Genomic DNA, 12,356 nt, shown 5'->3' with positions numbered 1-12,356 from the left:
ATGATAGAACCAAATGATTCTAATGCCATTCTGTGATAAACAGAGAGGAAGAGAATGCAAATGCTATAAATTGGATTGTATATTCATTAAGCCCATGGTTTCTAACAATTATTTTGGAAGAATTTATATGTCAAAGAAAATTATGACCAATATTTAGTTATACCAAGGAATTTACATTGGAGAAGCTCTATATATTTTTAATGTTTGGTTGATAATATGTTAACATGATTAGTAAGAAACACAAAAATAGTTTGTAACTTAGGATGTAAAATGTTCCAAATAACTATAAATTCCTTATAGAGAAGCAGTTCTGTTTGCCCCATGTCATCACGCCTTTAAAATTAGACACAAAAGTTTGAATACTCAACAGTAGAATTGTTTATTTAGTAGTGTGGAAGGTCTCCCTCTGTCTATTTCCTGAGGGAAAGCGGCTACAATGAGCCTGCTTGAATTATGAGAATAAGGTTTTCTTTTTTAAAGAGTTTATTCTAACAGATAGGGGGTAACTTTTATTTCTGCCTTCCTCTCTTGCCACTCCATCTCCAGCTAAGAATCCAATCCCTTAACAGCTGTCCTCGTTTTTCTTGTTGTTGATGATACTCTCCACCAAGACAAACTAAACCAGACTGAGACCATGCCATTTTAGCATTATGAAACAAGAAAGAAAGCAAAAGTCATAAGCAGAGCAATACAGGAATTTGAGATGTACAGAGGAATTGAAAAAAGAGGAGCTGATAGGAGCATTCTCTTTCAAAGCTCAATTTAGTGTTCCAACTACTTAAAACCCTATCACAATATACTCTATGCTGTCGGTGAAGAAAAATGCCAGTTTTAAAACATTATGTTCACTTTTTTATAAAAGGTAAAACATGTTAAGGTCCATATGTAAAATCTTTCCAACAGATCAGTTCATCTGCAAATTAGTAGCTGAAGTCTGCTCAAATGCAGAGGAAACTTCCATTTAGGTCTTGAAAAAGAATAGAGCTCATTTTAAAACATCTTTATTTATTTGTGCAACAATGAGTTTAGAAACAAAGTATCCAGTATATTTTCCTAGAGTTAAAAAAAGAAATATTTTTATTGAGTACATTCCAAAACAATTAAATTCTCTTACCCCACCCTTTTCCCCAACTGAATAGTTTTCGTTTGACCTTGAATTACCCACTTACTGATTTACAAACTGGTCAAATTCAGCATATATACCCACACTCATACAAAATGCATTCAGGTTTCCCTTTTTGGATTAAAAACTAAAATTTTATTTTACAGTGAAAGTTAATTTGTTAGGTAAGACCCAATTAAATCAAGAAAGAGAAATATAAACTTACTTCTTCCAAATTTGAAAATTATCCATGAGATCTTCACCAATAAGCTACATCTTTTCCATGCGTTATGATCATACTCCATTTTTTAAACCAAATACAAAAGTATGCAAAGAGAAAGGGGACTATTATCTTTGATCATAAGTGTTGATATCCTAAATTAAATCTAAGATTTGGGGCCTTATTAATACAAAGGGATAAAATAATTAACTGAAGATGTCATTAGTAAAAATTTTCATTAACTTCTATCTCTATAATTTCTGGCCTTTCCAGCTTTTGGTTGCAGCTTTCTAGAAATGCATGTCCTTTTCCTAGCCTTAGCTCTGAAAATATTGCTTCTACCCATAAAGTCATGTTGACAATGCTTTAAATACTGAATTATAAATTTTCTATATAAGAGTTAATGAGCCTATTTCATGTTTTAACACTGAAAACATAGTCTAAGAGTTTACAACGTCTTTTAATAATTTGTTTAAAAAGCAGTTGAAGGTCAGGCATGGTGGCTCACACCTGTAATCCCAGCACTTTGGGAGGCCGAGGTAGACTGCTCACTTGAGGTCAGGAGTTTGAAACCAGCCTGGCCAACAAGGTGAAAACCCGTCTCTACTAAAAATTTTAAAAAATTAGCCGGGTGTGGTGGCAGCCATCTGTAATCCCAGCTACTCGGGAGGCTGAGGCAAGAGACTCACCTGAACCCAGAGGCGGAGGTTGCAGTGAGCTGAGATTGCACCACTACACTCCAGCCTGGGCAGCAGAGCAAAACTCTGGTCTCAGAAGAAATAATAAAATAAATGAAAGTAGTTGAAACCAGAAAAAAAGAGAGCATCTAACATATAGGAGTAGAATTTTGAGATACAAAGTTTTACTCCACATTTTCTTTGTCACTAATATTCCCCCACTATTCCTTGCATTCATAAGCCCTTATTTTCAGAATTTATTGTCTCTTATGGTTTTAATATGTGTCCCCTCCAAATCTCATGTTGAAATATGGTCTCCAGTGTTGGAGGAGGGCCTGGTGGGAGGTATTTGGATCATGGGGGTAGACACCTCATGAATGGCTTGGCACCATCTCCTTGGTAATAAGTGAGCTCTCACTGTGAGTTCACATGAGATCTGGTTGCTTGAATGCATGTGGCACCTCCTCACATCCTTGCTCCTGCTTTTGCCATGTGAAGTACCTGCTTCTCCTTTGCCTTCTGCCATTACTGTAAGATTCCTTAGGCCTCCCCAGAAACCAAGCAGATGCCAGCACCATGCTTCCTGTACAGCCTGTAGAACTATGAGCCAATTAAGCCTCTTTTCTTCATAAATTAACCTGTTTCAGGTATTTCTTTATGGCAATACAAGAATGGCCTAACACACTCTCCAAGAAGTTTCAAATCACATAAGACTAAATGTTGGTATTCTTACTGCCAGCCAACCAGTGTAGGTTCACCCTCTTTTATTTTGCAGTGAGAAGAAAAAAAAAAAAAAAAAAACTAAATTCAGACAGCTGATTTTGATTTATAGATACATTCATTTTATTTATAAGTATCAGGCATACTGTTTTCCAAGCTTCAGACCTCCAATGAGAAAGCAAAGCTTAATGTGACTCGGTCTTATTACCTGGCTAGTTTGAAAGGCAAAATAAGTGACAGTGAAGAAATAAAAGCTAAACCAGATGATGTTGGTTTGTAAACTTTAATGACTACTTATTAAACTTTTGCAAAAAATGAAATTGGTTATTATCTGTATCAGTGATTTCCAATGGCGGCTACTGTAAGAATGGCTTGGGAACCTTTTAAAACATACCAATGCCAAAGACCTGCCTTACACCAATTAAATCATATTTGGCAGTGCCAAGTTTAAAACATACCTGAGATAGTATTTTACTAAGACTGTTTAACAAAGTTATCAAGAACACAAGCTACTTTCAATCTAAACTTCATTTTCCTCATCCCCAAAATGGGCAGAATAACTACATTATGTGGATACTGTGAGAATTAAATGAAATAATGCTTAAGAAGAATCCAGAACAATGACTGGCTCACAGTATGCACTCACTTGTAGGTGGTATTGCCATTACAGCTCCTGCTGCTCTGCACTGGTAAAACCGGTAGGTGTTACAGAAAGGAAATGGTATGCCTATGAATAAGGAAAAGGAAGAACACTCTTTAAACATCAATCGCAGCCAGCAATGTGCTATACCCATGAGACAGGATATACAGCAGCAAATCATACTTAGCATTCCTGTGATAGATGTTAACCTTAATGAAGTATCTTCATGCCATACGCAGGACCACAAAAGCCTCTGCGGGACCCAACATACAATTTCCTGTAATAACTCGTGAATCCCATTCATTAAGTTAGTCACATTGAACATTCTTATTCAATTTCTCTATATCTAATGCCAATAAACTACAAAACATGTAGTATATGTTCCTATTTATATCTGCATGTAAACATAAATACATATTTTTACATAGATATGAAACATTAAAAAACAAGTAATTTTTTGTCTATATAATTTTCCTGTAGTGGCCGAATTTCCTACAATAAGCATACATCATTTTTATAAGTAAGATTACATAGCTGATTTCATTTTAATTAAACAAATAAAAAGTCATATATTTAAAACTATGAAGACACTACACCTTTCTACAATGAATTTATTAGAAGTTTATTTACAGATATTGTTATTGTCTGCACTAACCTTAAGACTCCTTAAAGAAAAAAAAATGGCAAACAGTAAAATGCAATCAATCCAGTCAAATTCATGGTGTTATAAAGTTCTTCAGAACAGCACTAACATGGAAGAGTTTTATAACAGGAAAAGAAAAACCAAATAAGAGAGAAAGAGAATGTAAATAAATAATTTAGCCCTCCCTTTTAAAAAGTAAATATTTTCAGAATAGATTATTTCTTTAATTATACTACTGACATATTCTTTCCCTAAATTCTAATTCTGATCCAAATCTTTTTCTCTACTTCTTTTTTCTCCTCATATTTTAAGATTATAAGACTGTTCTCAAACTGTTGGCACCTGCTAGATCACTTGATGAGGGTTCAACAAGCATGTGGACCACCAGTTTTAGTTGGAGGAATGCCATTGTTTACAATCTTTCATCAAGGTACCTCTAACTGGCTCAGTGATAAATTGTGTGAGCCATAGATCAGGTGAAATTTTTATCCAGAAAAATAATTTTAAAATCTCTTTGTTTTTTTACTGAATCAGAAAATCATGACATACTTCGAGGTCACTGAGATTAATACTGAATTCGAGATGGCTCTGTCAGGTAGTTCTAGATAATTTGCAACAAGCATCAACCCAGAGGTTATGAAAAGGTTTCTCACTGAAGACTACCTTCAAAATGTAACAAATGCTAAGTCAAAAATTCTATTACACACAAACCTAAAACGTTGAAGGTTTTAACTTGGAAGATGGAGAAAAAATGGATTCTTAATTCATCTTTTGACAGCACTCAGTCCTATAAAGTTGTTAGAAAAAAAAGTATTTCTTCATGTTTTGCACCCGGAGATTATTTTTAAAAGGGCTTAATAATGTGGCATCAATTATTTCCCCCCCAAATGAGTAAACACATCAAATTTTGGGTAAGAGTCATGTTCTCAATGATCATTGAGCCATAGGTACCAAAATTTATATTCTAAAGAAATTCTGCTATCTTGTCCTCAACTAAAAATCTTGTTGATCTTAAATTAATAGGTCAAGGCTACTTAAGGATTGATATGTATGACTTAATAAAACTACTTGAAACTATAGGAATAGTTTTTATAGGATTAACAAGTATTATGAAGAAATATTTTTTCATTTTTTCATTCATAGTTGCAAAATGTAGGTTATGAAATAACTTTAAAAAACAACATTTCCATTCACGTAAAAACCTCCCTCTCCTTGCTATGGGCAAGTCTGGTTCTCCATACTGTCACAATGACACGTTCTCAATCAACATCACAGCTCAGGAAATAATTATTAAAAACAAACACACACAAATATCTATTATAGAGTATGGGTTTTCAGTGATAAGAAAAACAAACGTCATCAAGCATTTCTTCACATATTCACAGAACAAATGCCAAGAGCTTATTTAGACCTTCCAGCTTAAAATTTAATTATCTGCTACCACATACGTTAAATAGTATCTGTTTTTCCACAATACAGTAATATGTTGATATAATGCAAAATCCAACAATTTGGTATGATAAAGGAATTTTATCAATACTTTTTCTGCTTTCCCACTGAACATATTTGTCATCATCTTTGAGGCTGATTTACTAGTTTTGAAGCAATCCTGCACATTACTTGTAACTGTTTTTGCTATGAGGAGTACAATTCTGAATGAAGTCTTTGTAGTTTTGATCTTTTCACCTTTAGTAATAAAAGTCACCTATTTTGTACCAGAAAACAGTAAAATGGCAAAAACAAAGTTTCAATAGCTTCCTTTGATTATTTGACAAAGTTTGAGAAAAGACAACATACTTGGAACCAGAGAAACCAGGAAGAAAAAGGACTGCTGGTATTTGTCACTGGGCTTTCTATTTGTGCTTCTTAAGCCGATTGTACGAAATCCTTCCACTTGCATGCTCACTTCTCCCAGCACTTATTAAATGTACATTTTATTGCCCCAGAAAACTATTCACTATTTATACTTACAATCATTATTGTAAATTATTGTTAGAATTTTCATATTTTTATATTTTAATGAATCTACTTTAAACTACTGATACATTTTTGTGAATTGGAAATAGAAAGGTAACAATGAATAATGCAAAATTTAATAAATGTAAACAATCTGCAATTTATGTAAAACATATTAACCCAGACATACTATATATACTGTATCCTCTTAAATGACGGTTGGTTGAGATAAACACAAGCAAATCAGTTTCAGGATCTAATTTGGTGGTGAACAGCTTTCACTATACTAAAGTTAACTTCATGCATAATGAAACTGTTTACAAGGCCTGCATTCCACACAATGACCTGGAATTGTGATAATTCCTCAGTCCCAGAGATGCTATATTCATGATTTTGTAATAAACAAAACTAATAATTATTAAGAGCTAAGAAAATTTTCTGGCCAGGCACGGTGGCTCACGTCTGTAATCCCACCACTTTGGGAGGCCGAGGCAGGTAGAACACGAGGTCAGGAGATCGAGACCATCCTGGCTAAGAGGGTGAAACCCCGTCTCTACTAAAAACACACAAAAAATCAGCCGGGCATGATGTCGGGCGCCTGTAGTCCCAGGTACTCGGGAGGCTGAGGAGAATGGCGTGAACCTGGGAGGCGGAGCTTGTAGTGAGCCGAGATCGCGCCACTGCACTCCAGTCTGGGCAACAGAGCGAGACTCCGTCTCAAAAAAAAAAAAAAAAAAAAAGCTAACAAAATTTTCTAAATTAAATCCTAAATCTTTTCTTAATTGGATCACATCTTCACATACACACAAATCTACTATTTCTATCTCAATTCAGTTAGCTTTATATTCCTGACCTGGTTTGACTCAGATAGAAAAGTTCCCACACAAGCCTATGCAACAACTCATTTTGAGACCATTTCAAGGTCTGCCTATTTAATGTAGTTTAAATCCTATGTCAAAGTCAGGGCCTTGGGTTTATATGATTTATACTGATAAATCATAATGATAATCATAATAGTATCCCAACAGAAATGTCTGTCATTTCAGGTAAGATAAATAATCTTGACTAAATTAAAACAAATGTTGAGGTGATTATCACTATGTACATTTCAAAGCAACCATAAGCTTCACAAAATGAATCAAATTCACAGTCGCTACTCTCACAAAGTTTATGTATTAAGGACTATTGTGAAAGGTCATCCATTAGTCTTTTCTCACACAAATAGGAAGTGAAACCAACAATTTGCCCTTTGTTTATAAAGATGTGACTATTTTTAAATTGTTATTTACACTTAAATTGAGCATTTATTTAGCACTTGTCTTAAAACAGTAATTTTTGGATGATATATAAAACAGTATTTATTAAAGGCTTCTATGTAAAAAAGGATTTATAGCAATCCATGCATGTATTAGCTTGCTTCTACAACCTCACCTTTCACAGGTACACATACTTGAACCTCCAAACTTACTCCATTCATACTGAACTATGTGAACGATATGCAAACCCGTGAACCTGTCATATACTTTTTTTTTTAATGCTAAGCTTGTTAATAAGCTGTTTCTCTTCTTATAAGACACTTAATACTTGTAACTCTGGCTAATTCCTACTCAGCTTTTCAGTGCTCTGTTAGCCATCATGTCCTGTAAGAAGTCTTCCCTGACTTGGGTTAAGTGGCCCTTCTTGTGACTCTATACCTCTCTGGTATATATAGAGAGAAATTATCACTCAACAGCAATTATTATAGGATATTGAAAATGTCCAATGCCCTGCCTGACTCTCCCACTATACCATACATTCTCAAAGAAAAGGAGTATCTGGTGGTTACTTTTGTATTTCTAGCACCTAGACAAAGAACAAGTATTGACTAAATATATTTCAGAATACAAGTTGGGTATTCCTTATCCAAAGTGTTTCATATTTCAGATGTTTTCAGAGTTTAGAATATTTGCATACACATAATGAAATATTCTTACAATAGAACCCAAGTCTAAACACAAAATTTATGTTTCACATATACCTTATATATGTAGCCTGAAAGTAATTTTGTACAACATTTTATAATAATTTTGTGCACCTCTCAAGTACAGTTAGGTGTGAAATTGTCCACTTCTGGAATCATGGCAGTGCTCAAAAAGTTTTGGGCTTTGGAGTATGTTATTTCAGATTTTCAGATTACGGATGCTCAACCGGTATAAGGCAAACTGTTTAGTCAATGTTATTTCTCAGAAGAAAGACTCTCATATTATGAGCCACACTTCCAATTACTTTCTTATAAACAACAAAGCAGTATTTAGGAAAGATTTATTAGCAAGAAATGACCTCAATTGGTATTGGTTTGTCACAGCTTTACAGGTCAATCGGCTAGAATAGTTAAAAATAGAGGCAAAATAAAATGTAATACAAGTTTAGTTTTTATTTCTGGAAACTTTTTTCACAATTGCAAATGTTAGATGCTGATTTAAATATGCCTCGCAAACATCATATAAAATAGCCAAAAGATTATATCGTTATATAGTAGAGATCATAAATATATGCTTAAAGAACAAGTGTTGAAAAAATTCCCATAAAGTTATGGAAATGGTATTTGTGTCTTCTGATGAAATTTTAAGTGACAGTATCAAAGATGAATTTAAAACATGTTATAACTGAAATAACTTAGGTAAAACCAAAAATGATGTGGTTCAGAAAACACTGAAAAGGTACTAATTTTATAAATGTATGTGAAGAATATGAATAAAACTTTCACAAAGTTAGGATTGAAAATTAATATTAGTAAATTAAAATATTATTTTATATGACTAGTTAAAATTATGCATATTTTATGAAATTATAAGTAAATACTTGTCTCTCATATCTAAAGCTCCCTTCAAAAGGGTTTTTTATGATAAAATATGAAATTCATTAACTTAGACTTACATTATTTAGGGGCATGTATGACATTTGATAAATATATGATTAAGTGAATGAATTAAGCTCTCTTCATCTTAGAAATCAAAACTAGAATTATATTATCAAACACTTTTATGTTTGTTTATATAAAAACAATTTTAATATATTTTATTAATTATGATACTTTAAGAATATATGCATTCCTATGGGTCCTCTGAATCTCTCAATGATTTCTTAACTTTTATTTCACTTTCTATAATCCCTACCATAAATATGCAGTCACATACCATCTCACGCATACAGGCTAACTGGCATGTAAACTTAGGGAACTTTTTACCAAAACTTTTATGTGCATATGACAGTTCTGATTAAAGGCTATGATCAATATGTCCACTGATACGGACATATGGTTAAAATATCACTGTGTAGTTTTCTCTACAGAAAAGGGTAACAATAAAAGGATGGTAATTAGATGAAAGCTACTCTACAACTCTATTAGAAACAACAGAAAAACAAAGTCAATCCAAAATCATAAGAAGACAAAATTACAAATTTTTGTTTTTAAAATAATGATCTACCATTTTTTAGCACAATCTTCAATTTCAGGTGTAAGCTTCAATTCCAATACTCAGAAATTCCAAAATGCTGTTATTTAAATTATTAATGACTTAACAGAAATTTTACCCCAATACTAAAACTTAAAGCTTAAGGTATCTTGGCTAAATATTTTTGCTAGGTACATTCACTCAATAATTCATTCAGACATTTAGATAATAATTAAATGACTATTAAGGTCCTATTATATTTTGGGTAGTATGTTAGTTCCTATGGTGACAATGAGAAGAAAAAAGCAGACACAATTCTGTTTTCATATTACTAATGCCTTGTGGGAAACAGACATTAATCAATAATCGTAAAATTATTATATAATTATAAATAGATTTTGGAAAGAAAAATGAGATTCCATGATAGCATCTGAGGAAAAAAAAATTGACATGCTTGGGAATATTTCACTGAGAAAGTGATGCTTAAGCTGATATGATAGATGGGCAGGAGTTTAGAGACCAACAAATTAAAGCTAATAGGGGCCAGGATTAATATGAAGAGGTTCTTTTTTAAATGAATACATAGATATTCATAGGAAGTAAGAGCTGTTGATTAGTAAATTGTTGGGACAGGAATTAATGTTGTTACAGTTATAATAGTTTGTTCTCCTAAAATAGTTTGTTCTCCTAAACTGGCGAGAAATCATTCTGGAAATGCTGGCCATAGTATCTTTGTGTTTGACAAACCCGTTTTTTGTAAGACAAATTTCAGCAAGTTCTTTTTCCAAAGAATTATCATACATTTAGAATTATACTTTCTGTCTTCATCTAGTTTCACACTGCTATGAAGACCTACCTCCGATTGGGTAATTTATGAAGAAAAGAGGATTAACTGACTTAACAGTCCCACAGGCTGTACAGGAAGCATGGCTGGGAGGCCTCAGAAAACTTACAATCATGGCAGAAGGTGAAGGGGGAGCAAGCATGGCTTACCATGGAAGAGCAGGAGAGAGAAAGTGAAGAGGGAAGTGCTACACACTTTTAACCAACCAGATCTCGGTGAGAACTCACTCACTATCATGAGAACAGCAAGGGGGAAATCCGCACCCATGATCTTATCACCTCCCACCAAGTCCCTCCCCCAACATTAGGGATTACAATACAACATGAGATTTGGGTGGGGACACAGAGCCAAACGATACCAGTGAAATCCTAATTGATGAGACTTTAGCCACAATTTAATGATATATAAAACTTTCTAAAGATAAAAGTGTGGTTAGGCACGGTGGCTCACGCCTGTAATCCCAGCACTTTAGGAGGCCTAGGTGGGCAGATCACGAGGTCCGTCCAGACAATCCTGGCCAACATGGTGAAACCCTGTCTCTAATAAAAATACAAAAATTAGCTGGGCATGGTGGCACATGCCTGTAATCCCAGCTACTCGGTAGGCTGAGGCAGGAGAATCGCTAGAACCAGCGAGTTAGAGGTTGCAGTGAGTGGAAATTGCGCCAGCGCACTACAGCCTAGGTGACAGAGTGAGACTCTTTCTCAAAAAAAAAAAAAAAAAAGTGACTAGACCACAGTACTATCTCGTATACTAAAGAAATATGGAGTTAAAGAGATGAGATTATAATTATGCTCTAATAATAAATGGAAATTCATCTTCCTGCAAAGTTTAACTAAAAGACAAATATCTTGTTCATGAAGAAGCTTGTCAAGTTTTCATTCCTATCACTGATTATCCTACACACACACACACACACACACACACACACACACAAAAGTGAGCTAATTTAAGAAATCATAAATTTAAATTACTGAGAGTTTTGTTATCATGTTTGAGGTATATCTAATTTTCACTATAAACCATAAATGCTATTATAGGAAACTCAGAAAATGCAAAAAGCTAGAAATTTCAGAAAATAAAATTATTCAGAATCCCATCACTGTAAAATGAGCACTGTAAACATTTTGATGTTTGAATTGTTTTTATTAATAACAATTTTCTTTAATTGAATTTTTAATTAATTTCAAAAATCTTTATAGCTAATCAATCTCTATGGTCATTCAGTTTTTTGTACTCTTCAGTTTTTTGTACTCTTCACTAAAACCCACAGTGAAGGCTAATCTGAATGCTGACATCACTGCCTATAATTCTCTCTGCTGTGGTTTAGCCATTTTAGCTCCCCTTTCAAGAATAGTAATTCACCCTGAACTAAATATTGTTAACCACAGATAAAGAAGTACAAAACAAAGCCTATGTTGTTTTCCTGTGAAATCCAAACGAGAAATAGTGACTTTAAAATATTTGATCTATCCCTTTAAAAGATGTAACACATTGGAGACTATAAATCTTCTCCCTATGAATCCAACAGAGCTTTTCTTTTCCTTCATCATTGGAAATGTTTCTTGTTTATTTGTTTTGCTTTTATTTCAGTTCAAAACCATATAAAGTAACTGAATTGGTTTTAGGTCAAAGCTATGTATTTTTGGGTGTCATCAAATATTAGAACCATTCAGAATGGCAAGATGCCCACATCCTGAGAAGTAAACAGGGATGGAAGCCAACCATAACTCCAATCTCTCTCAGAGCGGTGAGTTCACTAATCAGCAAGAGCTTATTTAAGTGGAATAGTGAGAGTACTTGCTCAATAATTTGATATAAATTTCTTTTTTAAATGAATGCATATAGTTAAATTTGTGTAAATTAAATATGTGTATATCAACTTACATTTATTGAAGAGATTCTACTGTATTTCATCCTAACTTTCATTAGAATACATATACATTCTATAATTTAAGAATTTCCGTATTGAAACCTGCGAATAATTTGTTCTCTGCTTATATTATTTGAATGCCCTATAAACCAGTCTGATACTTAAATTCTGAATCAAACTTCTAAGAGATTAAGATGATAATATCCAGAAAAATAAAGAGGAAGAAAGGATGAAAACAACAGAATGT

The 12,356-nt window shown here is 33.5% G+C and overlaps 1 protein-coding gene across 36 annotated transcripts in view; it reads right to left on the bottom strand.

Moving 5' to 3' along the window:
* Positions 1 to 12,356, bottom strand: part of ZBTB20 (zinc finger and BTB domain containing 20) — an 814,450-nt gene that overhangs the window by 704,268 nt on the left and 97,826 nt on the right. Inside the window, exon 1 of one of the 36 annotated variants that reach the window (XM_077993882.1) lies at positions 3,366 to 3,449. The exons of the other annotated variants lie outside the window; for them this stretch is intronic. The gene's annotated coding sequence lies outside the window, so the exon portion shown is untranslated. Of the gene's footprint in view, positions 1 to 3,365; positions 3,450 to 12,356 lie in introns of those variants that run through there. 36 annotated transcript variants of the gene reach the window in all.

This window comes from Macaca mulatta, chromosome 2 (genome assembly GCF_049350105.2).
Source record: "Macaca mulatta isolate MMU2019108-1 chromosome 2, T2T-MMU8v2.0, whole genome shotgun sequence".
NCBI classification, from domain to species: domain Eukaryota; kingdom Metazoa; phylum Chordata; class Mammalia; order Primates; family Cercopithecidae; genus Macaca; species Macaca mulatta.
The sequence above is the reverse complement of the archived record's forward strand: the minus strand, read 5'-3'. Positions and strand labels throughout refer to the sequence as shown.